Genomic DNA, 19,978 nt, shown 5'->3' with positions numbered 1-19,978 from the left:
CCAATTAAAAAATGAGCAGAGGAGCTGAATACACACCTCTCCAAACAGGACATACAAATGGCCAAGAGACATATGAAGAAATGCTCACCCTCACTAATCATCAGAGAGATGGAAATTAAAACAACAGTGAGGTATCACCTCGCACCTGTCAGATTGGCCGCCATCAACAAATCATCAAACAACAAGTGTTGGTGAAGGTGTAAAGAAATGGGGACTCTAGTACACTGCTGGTGAGAACGCAGACTGGTGTAGCCACTATGGAAAACAATATGGTGTTACCTCAAAAAATTAAAAATTGAACTGCCATTTGACCCAGTGATCCTACTTTTAGGAATATACCCTAAGAAGCCTGAAACACCAATCAGAAAGAATATATGTACCCCTATGTTCATATCAGCACCATTTACAATAACTAAGATTTGTAAACAGCCCAAATTTACACCAGTAGACAAATGGATTAAAAAGCTGTGGTACACATACACAATGGGGTACTATGCAGCTGTAAGAAGAAAAGATCTCTTATCCTTTGCGACGATGTGGAGGGACCTAAAAATTATTATGCTAAACAAAACATGCCAAACATAGAAAGACACATATCATGTGATCTCTTTTATTTGTGGAATATAATGAACATAACAGTTTGAGGAATGGGGTAGTCCTAGAGATGTGGAAGTCAGGTACAGGCTGACAATCTCCAGAGGAGTGTGTGGGAGGGGAGAGATAAAACACAGAATTTATATGCATGTCTGCATGAACAGTAGATATGAGCATCAAAGCTGGAGACAGTTTGGGGAGGGTGGGGAAGGGGGTATTAGTGGGGGGAAAAGGAGAAACATCTGAAACAAAAATAAATTTATTAACTAATTAAAAATATATAATAAAATGAAATGAAAGAAAAATAAAATTTATTAAAAATAAGTTGAACGCCTTGTCCTGGCCAGTTTGGCTTAGCCTTTAGAGCATCAGCCCACTGACCAGAGTCCTGGGTTTGGTTTCCACTAGGGGCACATATCTCTGTTGCAGATTGTCCCCAGCCTAGGTCGGGGTCATGTGGGTGACAACCAGATAATGTGTCTCTCTCACGTTGAAGTTTTTCTCTCTCTCTCTTTCACCTGCTCAGTCTCCCACTCTATCTGAAAATAATTACAAAAATGTCCTCAGGTGAAGATAAAAAAAAAAAAAAAAAAAACAGCTGACAGTCTCTTAGAGTAAAAAATAAATTAATGAACAACTGTGTCTCATTTATAGAAATTTAAGGAATTGAATAGTCTATATGGGATGGAAGATCCATTTCTTAGTGATCTCAACCATTCTCATGGTTTTAAATATCATATATATGCTGAATATTTCCAAATTAATATCTTATTTCCTAGACCTCTCCCCTAAGCTACAGACTCCTATAGTCACCCAACTCATCTTTTCTCAATTGAATTATTTAAAAAAACCTCTAATTAATCTCTTTGCTACTATTATTGCCACACATCTATCTCTTCCTTCTCAACAGAGAAGCCAGAATGATTTCTTAAAGGTATAAATGAGATCATGATACTCTTTTGTTCAAAATATTTGTTTGGATGTAAATATTATTATTATGGTAAGATACACATAATATAAAAGTTACCATTAGTGATTTTTAGTGCATTCACAATGTTGTACAATTTTATGTATAAATAAAATTATGCAATATGTGGCCTTTTTAAAAAATTTGTTATTGATTTTATAGAGATAAGAAGTGAGAAGGAGAGAGAGATAGAAACATCGATGAGAGAGAACATCAATTGGCTGCCTCCTGCATGCTCCCCACTGGATATTTTGCCCACAACCTGGGCATATGTCCTGACCAGGAATCGAACCAACGACCTCTTGGTGCTTGGGTCAATGCACAACCACTGAGCCACACCAGCTGGACAATATGTGACCATTTTTATCTAGCTTTTTTCACTTAGCATGATGTTTCAAGGTTCATCCATGTTGTAGCCTATATCAGTACTTCATCCCTTTTTATGGCTGAATAACTTTCCATTGTATGGCTATACAATATTTTGTTTATCGAAAGATTTATCATTGGCCATTTGGGTTGTTTCCACTTTTTGTAAATTCTACTATAAATATTCATAAGCATCTGTTTGAGCTCATTTTCAATTATTTGGGGTATATACTTAAGAGTAGAATTGATGGCCCTGGACGGTTTGGCTCAGCGGTTAGATCATCGGCCTGCGATCCAGAGAGACCTGGGTTCGGTTCCCACTATGGGCATGTACCTCGGTTGCAGTTTCTCCCCAGCCCTGATTGGGTCTTGCGAATGGCAGACACTTGATGTGTCCCTTTCACGTCGATGTTTCTCTCTCTCTTCCTCCCACTCTATCTGAACAAAAAATGAAAAAATGTCCTCGGGTGAGGATAAAAAAGAGTAGAATTGATGAATCATATGATAATTCCATCTTTAGCTTGTTAATGAACTGACAGTGTTTCACAGTGGCTGGATTTAAATTTCACTTGGAGTAAAATTTTATACAATAATCTGAAAGTCCCTATGTGATCTGATTCACCATTTATTAACCCTCAGACCTTACTCTGCTTTAGCCATCCTGACTTCCTTTGCTGCTCCTCAAACTTACCAGGTACAACTCTACCTCAGGTACTTTGTACCTGCTGTCTCCTCTACCCAGAAAATTCTTCCCCAGATATCTCTGTGTGGTACTCCTTCATTTCTTTTTAATATTTTCCTCAAATGTCACTTCACTTCTCTAGCTAAAATTTCAACCCCATTCCAACCCCATCACTCCCTATCCCATTTCCCTACTGTATATATCCCAGTAGTCTCTTAGGGCTGCCATAACAAAGTACAACGGACTGGGTGGATTCAACAGCAAAAGTTTACTTTCTTATACTTCTGAAGGTTAGAAATCTGTGATCAAGAAGGGTTATTTCTTCTAAAGCTTCTCTCCTTGGCTTACAGATGGCTGTATTCTCCTTGTGTTTTCAGTGGTTTTCCTTTTGTATGTGGCTGGCATCCAAATTTGCTCTTCTTACAAGGACAGCAGTCATATTGGATTAGGGCCCTCTCCAATGACCTAAGTTTAATTTAGTTACTCATTTGAAGGTCCTGTCTGCAAACACAGTAACATTCTGAGGCACAGGGAATTAGAACTTCAACATATACATTTTAGCAGACATATGAATTCAACATATGCTTTCTGTTCACAACATCTGCTTTTTCCTTAGCACATATTTCTATCAAACATAATATATATTTCACTTACATATTAAATATATTGATTATTGTCTTTTCCCCACATTAAAACATAAGCTCAATTAAATCAATCACCAACATATCCCCAGTGCCTATAACACGGTAGATCCCAAATAGATATATATTGGATGGACAGATATTTCCTTCACCAGACTAAAGGTTCCTGATAACTAGGACTCCTTAGAGAGTGAAAACTATCTCTCCCTCATCAGCCAGGTCTTTCTTCCTGGTCAGGAACCACATCTCCTCTTGACTAGTCTGTGATTCTTCTCTCATTAAATACCAAGGGTAGTGTGTTTTGCTCTATCTGAAATTATTAATTGCAAGTCCAATACCAAAAGAAAAATAATATCCATTCCTAGCAAATAAATTATCTTTAATGTGAGTCAAGTTAACAAAATTGTAGATTTATGATCTAACCATCTTGCTTTGATATTGGGCTTTTGATGTTAAATTTTCATTTTCAATCCTCACCCAAGGACATTTTTCTATTTATCTTTAGATAGACTGGGAGGGAGGGGGAGAGAGAGAAAGAGAGAGAGAGACAGAGAGAGACAGAGAGAGAGAGAGAGAGAGAGAGAGAGAGAGAGAGAGAGAGAGAGGGAGAGAAACATCGATGTGAGAGGGACATATTGACTGGTTGCCTCCCATACAACCCAATCAGGGTTGAGGACAAACTGCAACCGAGGTACATGCCCTTGACCAGAATTGAACCCACAACTCATTGGTCTGAGTGGTAACACTCTAACCACTGAGTGAAACCAGCCAGGGATTGATGTTAATTTGATTCATATATCTCATACAAGTGTACAAAGACTATTGAACACAGGATATTACTGGTACAGTGAAAAAGTATTAAATAAAAACTGAGTTCCAGCCCTTGTCAGTTTGGCTCATTGGTGAGAGCATCAACCTATTGACCAAAGAATGATGGGTTCGGATCCAGTCAAGAGCACATACCTCAGTTGCAGTCAGTACCTGGCCTGGTTGGGGTCATGCAGGAGGCAACCAATTGATGTGTCTCTTTTGCATCAATGTTTCTCTCTTTCTCCTTCCCACTCTTTCTGAAAATGGATGAAAAAATATTGTCAGGTGAGGATTTTATTTTTTATTTTTTATCCTCACCTGAGGACATTTTTCCATTTTTTTTGTTCAGATAGAATGGGAGAGAGAGAGAGAGAGAGAGAGAGAGAGAGAGAGAGACATCGATGTGAAAGAGACACATCGAGTGGTTGCCACCTGCATGACCCATCCAGGGCCAGGGACAAACTGCAACCGAGGTACGTGCCCTTAGCAGGAACCAAACCCATGTCTCTCTGGACCACAGTCTGACATTCTAACCGCTAAGCAAAACCAGCCAGGGCCTCAGGTGAAGAATTTTAAAATAATGATTTCTATGCCCTGGCCAGTTTGGCTCAGGAATTAGAGTGTTGGCCTGTGGACCAAATAGTTTCAGGTTTGATTTCAGTCAAGGGCATGCACCTCAGTTGCAGTTCAGTCCTTGGCCCTGGTCAAGGTCATGAGAGAGGCAACCAGTCAATGTGTCTCTCTCACATCAATACTTCTCTCTCTTTCTCTCTCTCTCCCACTCTATCTGAAGATGAATGGAAAAAATATGGTCAAGTGAGAATTTTGTAAAAAATGAATTCTGGAGAATTGAACCCATGATCCTTTGGTCTGTGGGCTGACACTGTAACCACTCAGCCAACCCAGACAGGGCTAAAAGAGATTTTTGAAAACGATTTTAGAGATTTTTATTGCCATCAAACTGGGACAAATAAATTGATTGCTTGACTTGTAAAATGTTGTTTGAGCTCTCAGCTCCCTGAGACAGGAAGCAGGCTGGGAAAAGTTGGTTATTCTTACCAAGGCAAATCTATTTCCCAAAGTACATATATTCTGTTGCCAAGAATGAAATGCAAAAGAAGTCTTTTTCAGAGTGGATCCAGGATCTACAGACAACAATGCAATAGAAAGTTATTTTCCAGGAGAAGAATCTGGCCTAATCTAAGAACAATGCCATCAGCAGTATCTAAAATACTGGATTCCCAAATGGCAGTGGAGTGAATGGAAGCTGCACAGACCATCTCCCAGGACCAACCTGAAATTACAACTAAAATAAAGATGAATCATCAGGAAAAAAGCAACAGAAAAGCAGATAAAGAGGACCCATATAACCAGGGACAGGAAAAAGTACACTAAATCAAGCCTGGTAGGTCTATGGAGGCATGAGAGGGTGGGCTGGGAGCACATGGACAGCAGCTGTTTTAGCTGTAAGCAACTCCCTCAGGGTTAAAATCCCCAGCTGGCTGCACAGAGTAGAGGGCCGGGACTGAGCACTAAGTTACCTAAAGCCACTCACCTTGGGCTCTGGCAGAGGGAGGGTAGACTAAACTGTAACTGGATTGAAAGGGCACTGAGTTTTTTCTGAGTCACTGCCACACATGATGGTGGCCATCTTGCTCCCTGCTGAAATCTGGGGAGAAGCAGCAGCCCATCCCTCAGACATTCAACAACACCCAGGTGGGCCAGGAAATGCAACCAGCTTCTGCCCCACCCTCAGGAAACTTTTTCTTTGTTAATTATTTTTATTAATTTGGTTTTTGTTTTGTTTTGTTTTTCCCTCACTCAAAGACATTTTTTCGTTTTTTGTTCAGATAGAGTGGGAGGGAGAGAGAGGAAGAGAAAGACATGGAAACATCAATGTAAAAGGGACACATCAAGTGGTTGCCACCCACACCACCCAACCAGGGCCGGACAAACTGCAACACAGGTACATGACCTTAGTGGGAACCCAGCCAGGGTCTCTCTGGACCACAGGCTGACTCTCTAACCACTGAGCAAAACTTACAGGTCTATTAATTTGTTTTGATACAGAGGTTTTTCCTCTATCCCCCATTGAAACCCCCTCCCCACCCCCTCGTTCCATCCTCAGATTTGTTGTCTATGTCCATTTGTTATTCATACATGCATATAATTTCTATGGTTTATCTCTTTCCCCACAACATACCCTCTTCTGAGGATTGTCAGTCTGTACCCTACCTCTGTGCCTCTGGGTCAATTTAGTTCATCAGTGTGTTTCATTCATTACATTCCACAAATACGTGAAATCATGTGATATTTGTCTTTCTCTGCTTGGCTTGTTTTGCTTAGCATAATACTCTCCAGGTATCTCCATGTCATTTCAAAAGATAAGAGATCTTTCTTTCTTACAGCTGCATAGTAATTCATTGTGTTCATGTACCACAGTTTTTTTATCTATAAATTTACAAATGGACAATGGACACTTGGGTTGTTTCCAGATCTTAGCTATTGTAAATAGTGATGCTATGAACATAGGGGTACATATATTCTTTCTGATTGGTGTTTCAGGCTTCTTAGAGTGTATTCCTAAAAGTAGGAACACTGCATCAAATGGCAGTTTAGTTTTTTAATTTTTGAGGTAACACCATAGTGTTTTCCATAGTGGTTGCACAGGTCTGCATTCCCACAAGCAGTCTACTAGAGCCCCTTTTCTCCACACCCTCGCCAACACTTGTTGTTTGATGATTTGTTGATGGTGGCCATTCTGACAGGTGTGAGGTGATACCTCATTGTTGTTTTAATTTGCATCTCTCTGATGATTAGTGATGTTGAGCATTTTTTCATATATCTCTTAGTCATTTATGTCCTGTTCAGAGAGATGTCTGTTTAGTTCCTCTGCCCATATTTTAATTGGGTTCCTTGTCTTCCTTTTGTTGAGTTGTATGAGCACTCTACATATATTAGAAATGAACCCCTTATCTGTTATATCATTGGCAATTATGCTCTCCCATATAGTGGGTTGCCTTTCCATTTTGATGATTGTATCTTTTGCTGTGCATAAGCTTTTTAGTTTGATGTACTCCCATGTGTTCATTTTCTCCTTTGTTTCGTTGCCTTAGATGTATCACTGAAAATTCTGCTGTGTATAATGTCTGAAATTTTGTTGCCTACATTTTCTTCTAGGACTTTTATGGATTCATGAGTCATATTTAAGTCTTATATCAATTTTGAGTTTATTCTTGTGTACGATGCAAGTGGATGATCTAGTTTCATTTTTTTTGCATGCAGCTGTATAATTTTCCCAACAACATTTATTAAAGAGGCTGTCTTTACTCCACTGTATGCTCTTGCCAACTTTGTCAAATATTAATTGAGCATATTACCTCGGGTAGGTTTCTGGGTTCTCTGTTCTGTTCCACTGGTCTATCTGCCTATTGTTGTGCCAGTACCAGGCTGTTTTAATCACAGTGGCTTTGTAGTATAATCTGAAACCTAGTAATGTGATTCCTCCAACTTTGTTTCACTTTTTCAAAATTGCTGTGGCTATTCGAGGTCTTTTTTGTTTCATATGAACTTTTGAAGTATTTGTTCTAGTTCTGTGAAGTATGTCATTGGTATTTTGATGGGGATTGCATTGAATCTATAGATTGCTTTGGGTACTATGGACATTTTAATGATGTTAATTCTTCCAATCCATGAACAAGGTTTGTGCTTACACTTTTCTATATCTTCCATTATTTCTTTTTGCAATGACCTGTAGTTTTCTGTGAATAGGTCCTTTGTTTCTTTCGTTAAATTTATTCCTAGGTATCTTAATTTTTTTGTCGCAATGGTAAATGGGATTGTTTTTTTAGTTTCTCTTTCTGTGAGTTCATCATTGGTGTATAAGAATGCCATTGATTTCTTGACGTTAATTTTGTATCATGCTACTTTCCCAAATTCATTTATTAAGTCCAGTAAATTTTTGATGTAGTCTTTGGGATTTTCTACATATAGTACCATGTTTCCTGTGAATAATGACAGTTTCACTACCTCCTTTACAATTTGGATCCCTTTTATTTTTTCTTCTTGTCTGATTGCTGTGGCTATGACTTCCCATAAGACGTTAAATAAGAGTGATGAAAATGGGCATCCCTGTCTTGTTCCTGTTCTTAAGAGAAATGCTTTTAATTTTTCCCATTGAGTATGATGTTGGCTGTAGGTCTTTCATATATGGCCTTTATTATGTCTAGGTATGATCTTTCTATTTTCACATTGCTGAGCATTTTTATCAGAAATTCAAGCTGGATTTTGTTGAAGGCTTTTTTGGAATCTATTGATATGATCATGTGGTTTTTATTCTTCATTTTATTTATGTGGTATATCACATTTATTGATTTGAAAATATTGTACCATCCTTGCATACCTGGAATGAATCCCACTTGGTCATGGTGAATAATTTTTTTGATGTATCTCTGGATCCAATTTGTTAGTATTTTGTTCAAGATTTTGGCTTTTATGTTCATCAGGAATATTGGCCTGTAGTTTTCTTTATTTGTAATGTCTTTTTCTGGTTTTGGAATTAGAATTATGTTGGCCTCATAAAACAAGTTTGGAGATTCCTTCTTGAATTTTTTGAAATCGTTTGAGGAGAATGGGTGTTAGTTCTTTTTTGAACATTCCGTAAAACTCCTCCAAGAAACCATCTGGGCCTGGGCTTTTGTTTGCTGGGAAATTCTTGATTACTTCTTCAATTTCCTCAGTTGGTATAGGTCTGTTTAAGTTTTCTATTTCTTCCTGGCCCTGTTTTGGGAGACAATGTGTTTCTAGAAATTTGTCTATTTCGCATAGACTGTCGAATTTATTGCCATATAATTGTTCATAGTGGTTGTTAACAATCTTTTGTATTTCTGTGGTGTCAGTTGTTATTTCTCCTCTTTCATTTCTGATTTTGTGTATTTGGGTTCTCACTCTTTGTTTCTTGGTGAGTATAGCTAAGGGTCCATCAATCTTGTTTATCTTTTCAAAGAACCAGCTCTTTGTTTCATTGATCCTTTGAATTGTTTTTTGGGTCTCCATGTCATTTATTTCTACTCTGATCTTTCCTATTTTCTTCCCTCTACTTGCTCTGGGGTTTGTTTTTTTTTTTTGTTTCCTTTCTGGTTCTGTAAGTTGTGAGGTTAGATAGTCTATTAAAGATTTTTCTTGCACCTTGAGGTAGTCCTGTAGTGCTATGAAATTCCCTCTCAGATCTGCTTTTGCTGCATCCCATAGATTTTGTGTTGTTGTGTCTTCATTTTCATTTGTTTCCAGGAAGTTTATAATTTCTTCATTGATCTCCTTGGTAACCCATTCATTGTTTAATAATATGCTATTTAGCCTCCATGTGTTCAAATGTCTTTGCATGTTCTTGTTGCAATTAAACTCTAGTTTCATGCTCTTGTGATCTGAGAAGATGCTTGATATGATTTCGATATTCTTGAATTTGTAGAGACTTAGTTTGTGTCCTAACATGTGGTCTATCTTTCAGAATGTCCCATGTGTACTTAAGAAGAATGTTAATTCTGCAGTTTTGGGGTGTAATTCTCTGTAGATAGCTATTAAATCCATTTGGTCTAGTGCTTCATTTAGAGTCTCTGTTTTCTTGCTAATTTTTTGTCTAGGTGCTCTATTCAGTGATGTCAGCAGTGTGTTGAAGTCCCCTGCTATGATTGTATAGCTATTGATTTTTCCTTGAAGTCTTCCAGAAGATTTTTAATATATTTTGTTGCTCCTATATTAGGTGCGTATATGTTTATCAAGGTTATATCTTCCCGTTGGATGGATCCTTTCAATATTATGTAGTGGCCTTCTTTGTCTCTAGTTATGGCCTTTATTTTGAAATCTATTTTATCCAATATGAGTATTGCTATCCCAGCTTTTTTTTCTTTTCGTTTCCGTGAAAGATTTTTCTCCATCCCTTCACTTTCAACCTATGTGAGTCATTTGATGTGAGGTGGGTCTCTTGTAAACAACATATATGTGATCCATGCTCTCTTATCCAGTCAGCTTCTCTGTGTCTTTTTATGGGAGCATTCAATCCATTTATATTTAAGGTGATTATTGATAATTACTTATTTATCGCCATATTTGTTTAATGTGGTTACATTTTTTTTCCCTATTTCTCCTGCTAATTACAGCAGACCTTTTAACATTTCTTGCAGTGCTGGTTTGTTCCTAATGTATTCCCTTAGTCTTTTTTTTTTTGTCTGAGAAGCTCTTTATTTGACCTTCTATTTTGAATGATAGCCTTGCTCTGTAGAGTAGTCTTGGATTCAGACTCCTGTTTTCATGACCTTGATTACTTCATGCCACTCCCTCTGGCCTTTAGTGTTTCTGTTGAGAAGTTAGCTGAGAGCCTTATGGGGGTTCCTTTGTAGGTAACCTGTTGCTTATCTCTTGCTGCTTTTAGGATTCTCTCTTTGTGTTTAATTTTTGGCATTTTGATTACTATGTGTCTTGCTGTGGGTCTGTTTAGGTTCTTACTTGGGGCTCTCTGTGCTTCTTGAACTTGAATGTCTTATTCTTTTACCAAGTAGGAAAGTTTTCTGTTCCTATTTCTTCAAATATATTCTCTAACCCTTGCTCATTTTCTTCTTCTTTGGGGACTCCTATGATGTGAATATTATTACGTTTCCAGTTGTCCCACAGTTCTCTTAAGCTGTCTTTATGTTTTTTAATTGTTTTTTTTTTTTTTTTTTTTTTTTTTTGCTTTTGGTTATTTGATTGGTTGATTTTGTTTACCCTGTCTTCTAATTCACTGATCTGGTCCTCCGCTTCCTCTATCCTGCTGTTTAGACTTTCTGATATGTCATTCTTCATTTCTTTTGGGGGTTTTTAATTTCCAACTGGTTGATTTTCAACATTTCTATGTCTTTATTTATGCTGCTCATGTCCTTACATATGCTGATGAGCTTCCTTAAGATTATGGCTCTGAATTCTAGTTCTGTTAACTTGCTTAACTGCACCTCATTTATCTCATTTTCAGTAGAGGTCTCTTGTTTTTTGTTGTTGTTGTTGTTGTTGTTGGTTTTTTTTTGGCATTTGTTTCTTTGTTTCATCATTTTGGCTATCTCAGTGGGCTTTGGCGCCTGCCATATTTTTTCTGTGGGTGTTGTTGTTCGGCTGTTTGTGGCACGCTCTCCTAGGTTTGGATGAGTATGTGAGGAACCTCATCCAGAACAACTTTCAATCAAGCTGAACAGAAGTCCTACAACTCCCCGCTGTGCCATGCGCAAGGCGGAGCGATGCACCTGCTGCAGCTCTGCTGAGGGGTGAGAACCTGCACCCTCACTGCCTCTGACAGGAGAACTGCAGCGGCTGTGCTTGCTGGCCATGAGGCCCTGCCATGCCTTTCTGAGGCACAGAGCCACCGCAGGAGTCAGAGCACAGCAAGTTGCTCTGGGAATCACTTTCATTGGTATTTTGATGAGGATTGCATTGCATCAATAGATTGCTTTGGGTAGTATGGGCATTTTAATGGTGTTAATTCTTCCAATCCATGAACGTGGTATACATTTCCATTTTTTTATATATTTCTTTATTACTTTTTCCAATGACCTTTAGTTTTCTGTGAAGAGGTCCTTTACTTCTTTGGTTAAGTTTATTTTTAGATATCTTATTTTTTTCCTGCGATGGTAAATGGGATTTTTTAGTTTCTCTTTCTGTGAATTCCTCATTTGTGTATAAGAATGCCATTGATTTCTTGACATTAATTTTGTATCCTGCTATTTTGCCAAATTCATTTATTACATGTATTACATTTTTTATATTTTTTTATGTACAATATTATGTCATCTTCAAATAATGACAGTTTCACTTTCTCCTTTCAAATTTGGATTCCTTTTATTTTTTCTTCATTTCTAATTGCTATGGCTAAAACTCTTAGTACTATGTTAAATAAGAGTGGCAAAAGTGGGCATCCCTGTTTTGTTCCTGTTCTTAAGAGGAATGCTTTATTATTTGCCCATGGAATATGATGTTGGCTGTAGGTCTTTCATATATGGCCTTTATTATGTTGAGATATGATCTCTTTATTTCACATTGCTGAGCATTTTGATCAAAAACAGGTGCTGGATTTTGTCAAATGCTTTTCAGCATCTATTGATATGGTCATATGGTTTTTTATCTTTCCTTTTGTTTATGTGGTGTATCACATTTATTTATTTGCGAATATTTTACCATCCTTGCATGCCTTGGATGAAACCCACTTGGTCATAATGAATAATTTTTTTGATGTATTGCTGGATCCGAATTGCTAATATTTTGTTAAGGATTTTGGCATCTGTGTACATTGGAGATATTTGCCTGCAGTTTTGTTTGTTTTTTTTCTTTGTACTGTCTTTATCTGGTTTTAGAATTAGGATTTTGCCGGCCTCATAAAATGAGTTTGGAATTCTTCCTTCCTCTTGGATTTTTTTGGAATAGTTTGAGGAAGATGGGTATTAGATCTTCTTTGAATGTTCGGTGAAACTCTCCCATGAAGCCATCCAGGCCTGGGCTTTTGTTTGCTTAAAGGTTTTTAATTACATCTTTAATTTCCTTTGTTGTTATTGTTCTGTTCAAGTTTTCTATCTTATCCTGGTTCAGTTTTGAAAGTCTATGTGTTTCTAAAAATTTGTCCATTTCTCCAAGATTGTCCTATTTGTTGGCATATAATTGTTCATAGTATGTTTTAATAATCCTTTGTATTTCTGTGGTGTCTGTTGTTACTTCTCTTCATTTGTTTCTTGTTTTGTTTATTTCGTTCCTCTCTTTTTGGTTTTTGGTGAGTCTGGCTATAGGTCCATCAATCTTGTTTATTCTTTCAAAGAACCAGCTTTTTGTTTCACTGATCTTTTGAATTGTTTTTTTTTTTTTTTAAATCTCTATGTCATTTATTTCTGCTCTGACCTTTACTATTTACTTCCTCCTACTAGCTCTAAGTTTTTATTTTTGTTTACTTTCTAGTTCTTTAAGTTGTAGGGTTAGAACGTCAATTAAGAATTTTCTTGTTTCTTGAGGTAGGCCTGTAGTGCTATAAACTTTTCTGTCAGAACTGCTTTCACTGTGTCCCATAGATTTTGTGTTGTTAATTGTTTTTAATGGTTTCCAGGAAGTTTTACTTTCTTCCTTGATCTCGTTAGTAACCCATTTGTAGTTTAATAACATGCTATTTAGCCTCCAAGTGTTTGAATGTTTCTGTGTGTTTTCATTGTAAGTAATATGTAGTTTCATGCCACTGTGATCTGAGAAGATGCTTGATATGATTTTAATTTTCTTGAATTTGTAGAGACTTGCTTTGTGTCCTAACATGTTGTTTATCTTTGAGAATGTCCCATGTGCACTTGAGAAGAATATATATTCTGCAGCTTTGGGGTGAAATGTTCTGTAAATGAAGTTTAACTGATCTAGTTTTTCATTTAAGGACTCTGTGTCCTTGTTAATTTTTTTATTCTAGAAGATCTATCCAGTGATGTCAGTGCCATGTTAAAGTCACACACTATAATCATGTTGCTATTGATCTCTACCTTAAAGTCCTCCAGAAATTTTTAAATATATTTTGGGGCTCCACATTTGGTGCATATAGGTTTACCAGGATTATATCCTATTGTTGAATTGATCCTTTCAATATTATGTACTGACTTTCTGTGTCTCTTATTATGGCCCTCGTTTTGAAGTCTATCTTGTCAGATATAAGTATTGCTACACCAACATTTAGTTTTTATTTCCATTTGCTTGGAAAACATTTTTTATCCCTTTACTTTCATCCTGTGTGAGTCCTTTGTTGTGAGTTGGGTATTTTGTAGACAGTACATATATGGGTCATGTTTTCTTATCCAATGAGCTACCCTATGTTTCTTGATTGGAGCATTTAAGCCATTTACATTTAAGGTTATAATTGTTAGATAGTTAACAGTAGCCATTTTAACTTTATGCCTGTGTCCCCCCCCCCCCTCTCTGTGTTTCTTTTTTTTCTTACAACAGTCTCTTCAGCATCTCTTGCAGTGTTGGTGTGGTAGTGGTAAATTATTTTACCTTTTTTTTTTTTATCTGTGAAGCTCTTTATTTATCTTTCAATTTTAATGATAGCCTTGCTGGATAGAGTAGTCTTGGATTCATATCATTGCCTTGCATTACTTTGTACACTTTATGTCACTGCCTTCTGGCCCATGGAGTTTCTATTGAGAAATCAGCTAATAGATTAATGGGAGCTCTCTTGTAGGTAACTTTCTGACTCTCTCTTGCTTTCTTTAAGATTCTTTTTCTGTCTTTAATGTTTTCCATTTTTATTATGATGTGTCTAGCTGTGTGTCTTCTGGGGTTCATCTTCTTGGGACTCTCCGTCATTCCTGGACTTGTATGACTTTTTCCTTCACCAGTTCAGGAAAGTTTTCTGTCATTATTTCTTCAAACAGGTTATCTATTCTTTACTCTGATTCTTCTCCTTCCAGTACCCCTATAATCCAGATGTGTTGTTTTGTATTGTCTCACAGCTCCCTTAAACACTCCTCCTGCTTTATAAACTTGTTTTCCATTAGCTGCTCTATTTGGGTGTTTTTCTGTACCTTGTCTTCTAAGTCAGTGATTCAGTATTCCGCTTCTTCTAATCTACTATTGTAATTTTCTAAAGTATTTTTTATATCAGCTATGTCATTCTTTATTTTCTCTTGATTTTTATGCATAGCTTCTACCTCTTATTTTAAGCTTAAGTAGTTCCCTGTGAGCTCTTCACAATTCTTATTAAGTTGCTTGTAGTTCTCACCAAATTGTTTGAGCACCCTCAAAATCATTGCTTTACATTCTTTATCTGACAAGTTGCTGTCTTCCATTTCCTTTGGTTCCTTTTCTGGTGATTCTTCTTTTTCTTTCCATTGAGTGTAGTTTCTTTGTCTTTCTATTTTAGCTGTTTGGTTGCTCCAGATCCAGTGAGGGATGTTTGGATATGTAGGCAGCTCACTACATAATAAATAATGCTGCCGTGCCTCCCAGCCTGTTTTGCTGCATGTCACCTTTTGCCTGCTGTGGATCCTGGAGGATTGACTACTGGGGGCTGATATTGGTGTGGCCTAGTAGGTGCTGCTGCTGGATCATGTGGGCCCCTCTGAAGCTGTGTTCTCAGCTGGTCGCTGGTGCCACCTGTAGCTGTATTGCTCGAGCCCTGCTGGAGCCACACTCTCTGCCCGCACTGTGGGCAGCTGCGTCGCACAGGCCCCTTGGAGGCCCAGCTTCCCCCTGGTCCCATGGGCTGCTGGGTTGCAGAAGCCCTTATGAGGCCCAGGCTCCCCAGCACTCTTGTAGGCACCTGGGTTGCCCAGGCCTCTATGAAGCCCAGGTCCAGTCGCTGGTGGCTGAGGAGAACTTCCGCCCAGTGGGGCTCAGCTTCTGCTCAACTTTTGTTTTAGTTTTTGGGGATGGCTTTCAGATGCCGATCTGCACTTCTGTTGCCTGGGGATGGATGTCTGCTCCCCAGCCTCTGTTGCAGAGGGTATATCTTGTCTCTGATTAGGCTTTTACTGTGGGGAATGGTGCTGGGCTCCCAACAGTTTGTGGTTTTTGCAGCAGGCACCTTGACAGCTCTGCTACTGTGCACTGGTCTGTGTTGACATGGGGGGTCCACTGTTCTGATGGGGACATGTGCACTGGTTGGCTCAGGTTGCTCATTCCTAGCTGCTCCCAATGCCTCCTCCCAAGGAAGACCTGGGATCTTCCAAAATGGTGGGACCTCCCCGTAGTGCAGAAAGAAGTGCCCTGAAGAGCTGCTTACTACAGTAGCCTGCTGCTCCCCATTCACAGAACAGGAACCTTCTGCTCCATGTTTCTGCACTGCATGAGTTTGGTGATCCACCTTCACGTCCACTCACACTCTCTCACACACTAGCTCACTCCTCAGTACAGGTTTTTACCTCTTTTGTTAAATTCATTTCTAACTATTTTATTTTTTTATTTTTGATGCAATTGTAAATTGGATTGTTTTCTTAGTTCCCTGTTCTGACAGTTCATTATTGGTGTATGAAAGTGTAACCAATTTTTGGATATTTATTTTGTATCTAGCTGCTTTACTGAATTCATTTATCACTTCTAGCAGTTTTTTTTGTGTGTGTGTGTGGAATCTTTAGTGTTCTCTTTATACAATATCATGTCATTTGCAAAAAATGGCAGTTTTACTTCTTCCTTTTCAATTTGGATGCATCTTATCCTTCTTGTCTGATTTCTGTGGCTAGGACTTCCAGTACTATGTTGAATAGGAGTGGTGAAAAGGTATTACTAAGTCAGTTTTATGTTTTTCAACTAATAATGCCTTATTTCTCTTGAAATTCATTTAAAAAATTAGTTGAAAATATGCACATACAATAAATTAAAATAATCATACAGTTACTGTCTTATTTGAGAATTAGCCAAGGCAACTCAAATCATAAATAACATTATGTAAAACAGAGAATAATATTTGGATATTAACTTAATTGATAAATATTTTTCAAGCAACAAAAAATAAAACTAAAAGTGGTAAAAATAGAAATCCTTATCTTGTTCTGGATTTTAAAGGGAAACCTGATAGTTTTTGTCCATTAAGTATGATGTTAGCTGTAGGTTTGTTATATATGGCCTTTATCATGTTGAGATATATTCCCTCTATCCCCACTTCTCTGAGAGTTTCTATTATATATGTGTGCTTAATTTTATCAAATGCTTTTTCTGCATTTATTTATATGATCACATGATTTTTATCTTTCATTTTGTTTATAGTGTGTATCACATTAATTGGTTTGTTGATGTTTTATCAACCTTTTATCCCAGGAATGAATCCCACTTGATTTTGGTGTATTATCTTTTTAACTTATTGCTGGATCTGATTTGCTAATATTTTGTTGAAGATTTTAGCATCTATGCTCATCAGGGATATTGGCCCGTATTTTATTTCTTTGTAGTATCTTCATCTAGTTGTAGAATTAGGATAATACTGGCATCATAAAATCAGCTTTGGAGTCTTCGTTCCTCTTGAAATTTTTGGAATAATTTGAGATAGATAGGTTTTATTTATTATTTGAATGTTTGGTAAAACTCATTGGTGAAGCCGTCAGGTCCAAGACTTTTGTTTCCTGGGTGATTTTAATAAATACATATTAATGTTTTATTATACAAAATTTAAAACATAGACAAAAGTAGACAAGGAGCATGATGAACCCCATGCACCCATCAACACATAATGGCCAACCCATCAATACTTTCTTCTACTTCCCTACTAATTATATCATATTATATTTCTCATCATTTATCCCCTCTATTCCCTCTCCCACCTCCACTCATTTCCCTCCTTCTCCACACAATCACCATACTGTTGTCCATGTCCATGAGTTCTCTCTCTCTCTCTTTTCTTTTTGCTCAATTTCTCCAACCCCCAAAGTGACCCCCACCCCAACCAGAGCTGTCTGCCTGCTCTCTATCTGTGAGTCTGTCTCTATTTTGCTTGGTAGTTTAGTCTGTTAATTGAATTCCACATATTTTTTATTATTATTGGTATAGAGATTTTAATTGGGACTACTGCTTATTAAGTCTGTGTTAAGATGATTTATCATCATCTTCCATGGTTTATATGATTTTTGAAGGGTGAATTAAATAGGGACATAATGTGAATTATCACCCCTGCAGGTTTTTGTTTGAACATAGTTTTTCAAATCTGTTGAGCAAATCCTTAGGATGATGATTGTTGGATCATATAATAAGATTTTGTTTAGCATTGTAAAAAACTGCCAAACCATCTCCTAAAGAGGTAGCATCATCTCTTATTCTCACCTGTAATTAATAAGATTTAAAAAAAAAATATTTGTAACCTAAACAGTATAAACTCAGAGAAATGGAGTACAGTATGGTGGTTACCAGTGGTTCAGAGTGGGGAAATAGGGAGATAGTGTTCAAATGGTACAAACTCCCAGTTATAAGATAAACGAGTTTTGGGAATCTAATGTACAACATAATGATTATAGTTAATAATGCTGTATAATATACTTGAATGTTTTAATAACATAAAGCTGAAGTTTTCTAACCACAGAAAGGAAATGCTATGTGATGGAATGGGGGTGATAACTATTACAATGGAATTAATTATTTATAATATAAATGTATAAAATTAACATGTTGTACACCTTAAACTTACACAATGGTATATTACTCAATAAAGCTGGAAAATAAAAATAGTCAGAAGAACCAAATAGACTTTTTCCAAAGAAGATATACAAGTAGCCAACAGTGACATGAAAAAGTGATCAACATCATTAATCATCAGGGATATGTAAATCAAAACCACAATTACATATCACCTCACACTTATTACAATGGCTCCTATAAATAAGACACAAAATAACAAGTGTTGACAAGGATGTAGAGCAATTGGAACCCTGTACATTGTTGGTAGTAATGTCAAATGGTACATTCACTGTGAGAAACAGTATGGTAGTTTCTAAAAAATTTAAAAAGTGAATTACCAAATAATCCAATCATTTCACTTATGGGTATTTATATAAAGAAAATAAAACACTAATTTACAAAAAGAAGTCACAGAGAGATAGACTAATATTGTGTGGTATTACTCATATGAAATTTTAAAAAGCCAAAATCGTGGAAACACAGGGTAGAATGGTGGTCTTCAGGGGCTGGGAGGTGGGGGTATTGAGGAAATGTTGGTCAAAGTGTATAAACCTGCAGATAGAAGAAGAAGAATTTCTCAGGGTGTAATATAGCATTGTGATTATAGTTAACAATACTATATATTTAAAAGATGCTAAAAAACTAAACTTTAAGTGTTTTCACTGCAAAAAATAATGTGTAATTGCATGATGTTACAGACAGATTAGTTAATGCTACCAGTAATAATCATATTACAATATATAAATGTATCAAACCACCATGTTGTACACCTTAAAATTATACAAAGCTATATGTCAATTATATCTCCAAAATGTTTCTAAAGACATGTATACACATTGGTTAATTATACACACTTATATTTCCTTGCTCTGTCAGCTGAGAAGTCCTAAAAGCAATGACACAATCAGCTACCACACCTAGTACCCAGATCTTGATTTCCAATAAAAGAAACCAGGGTTCCTTGAACAAAATGATTATTTTAGTACTGGATTAGGAATTAAACAAGATTAACTTGGAGTATCTTGAAAATCCTAAAATAAAAAATCACTAAAAAATGAAATGGTACTATGTGAAAAGAATACAGAAGCCAACTAAAATAGCTCTCAATGACCAAAGCTGGAACAATTTGATCAACAAAATAAATAAAATAGCATACACTTGTAACCCAAAAGCATAAAATAAATATCTGCAAGTATACACTGATATAAATTTCTGAATGGATAAATAAATAAGAAAAATAGGCAAATATTAGATGCAGAAGAATTTTAAGTACTTTAACACATGTTCCACAATCAAACAAGTGAATGAAGGCTTACTACCCATTCCTTAATTGTGGACTATGCATACTGGCTTTCTTCCAAAGAGGACAATATGGAAAGAGAGGAAAAATAGTAACTTTATAGTGGAGAACATGACAAACATTACGTTAAGCCAAGTGATAAAGTTTAATATACATTGATAATATACCTTTGATATACTATGAGAATGGCACTATCTCTGAGGTCTTCCTTCTCAAAATACTTTATTCTAGTCTAATCATGAGTAAAAGAAATAAAAATTGTTGCACAAAATAGCTGATCAATAATCTTTAAAACTGTCAAGAAAAGTCTGAAAAACTGTCTTAAAGTCTGAAAACCAACATAAGTCTGAAAAAGTGTCACAACGTCAAGGAGCCTAAAACGATGTGGCATCTGAATGGAATGCAGAATTCTACATGGAATCCCATCTAGAATACTGCAGAAAATAGACATCAGAAGAAAAAAAAAAACTGATGAAATC

The sequence above is a fragment of the Molossus molossus genome, unplaced genomic scaffold (genome assembly GCF_014108415.1).
Source record: "Molossus molossus isolate mMolMol1 unplaced genomic scaffold, mMolMol1.p scaffold_m16_p_2, whole genome shotgun sequence".
Classification (NCBI taxonomy): Eukaryota; Metazoa; Chordata; class Mammalia; order Chiroptera; family Molossidae; genus Molossus; species Molossus molossus.
Note: the sequence above shows the minus strand (reverse complement) of the source record.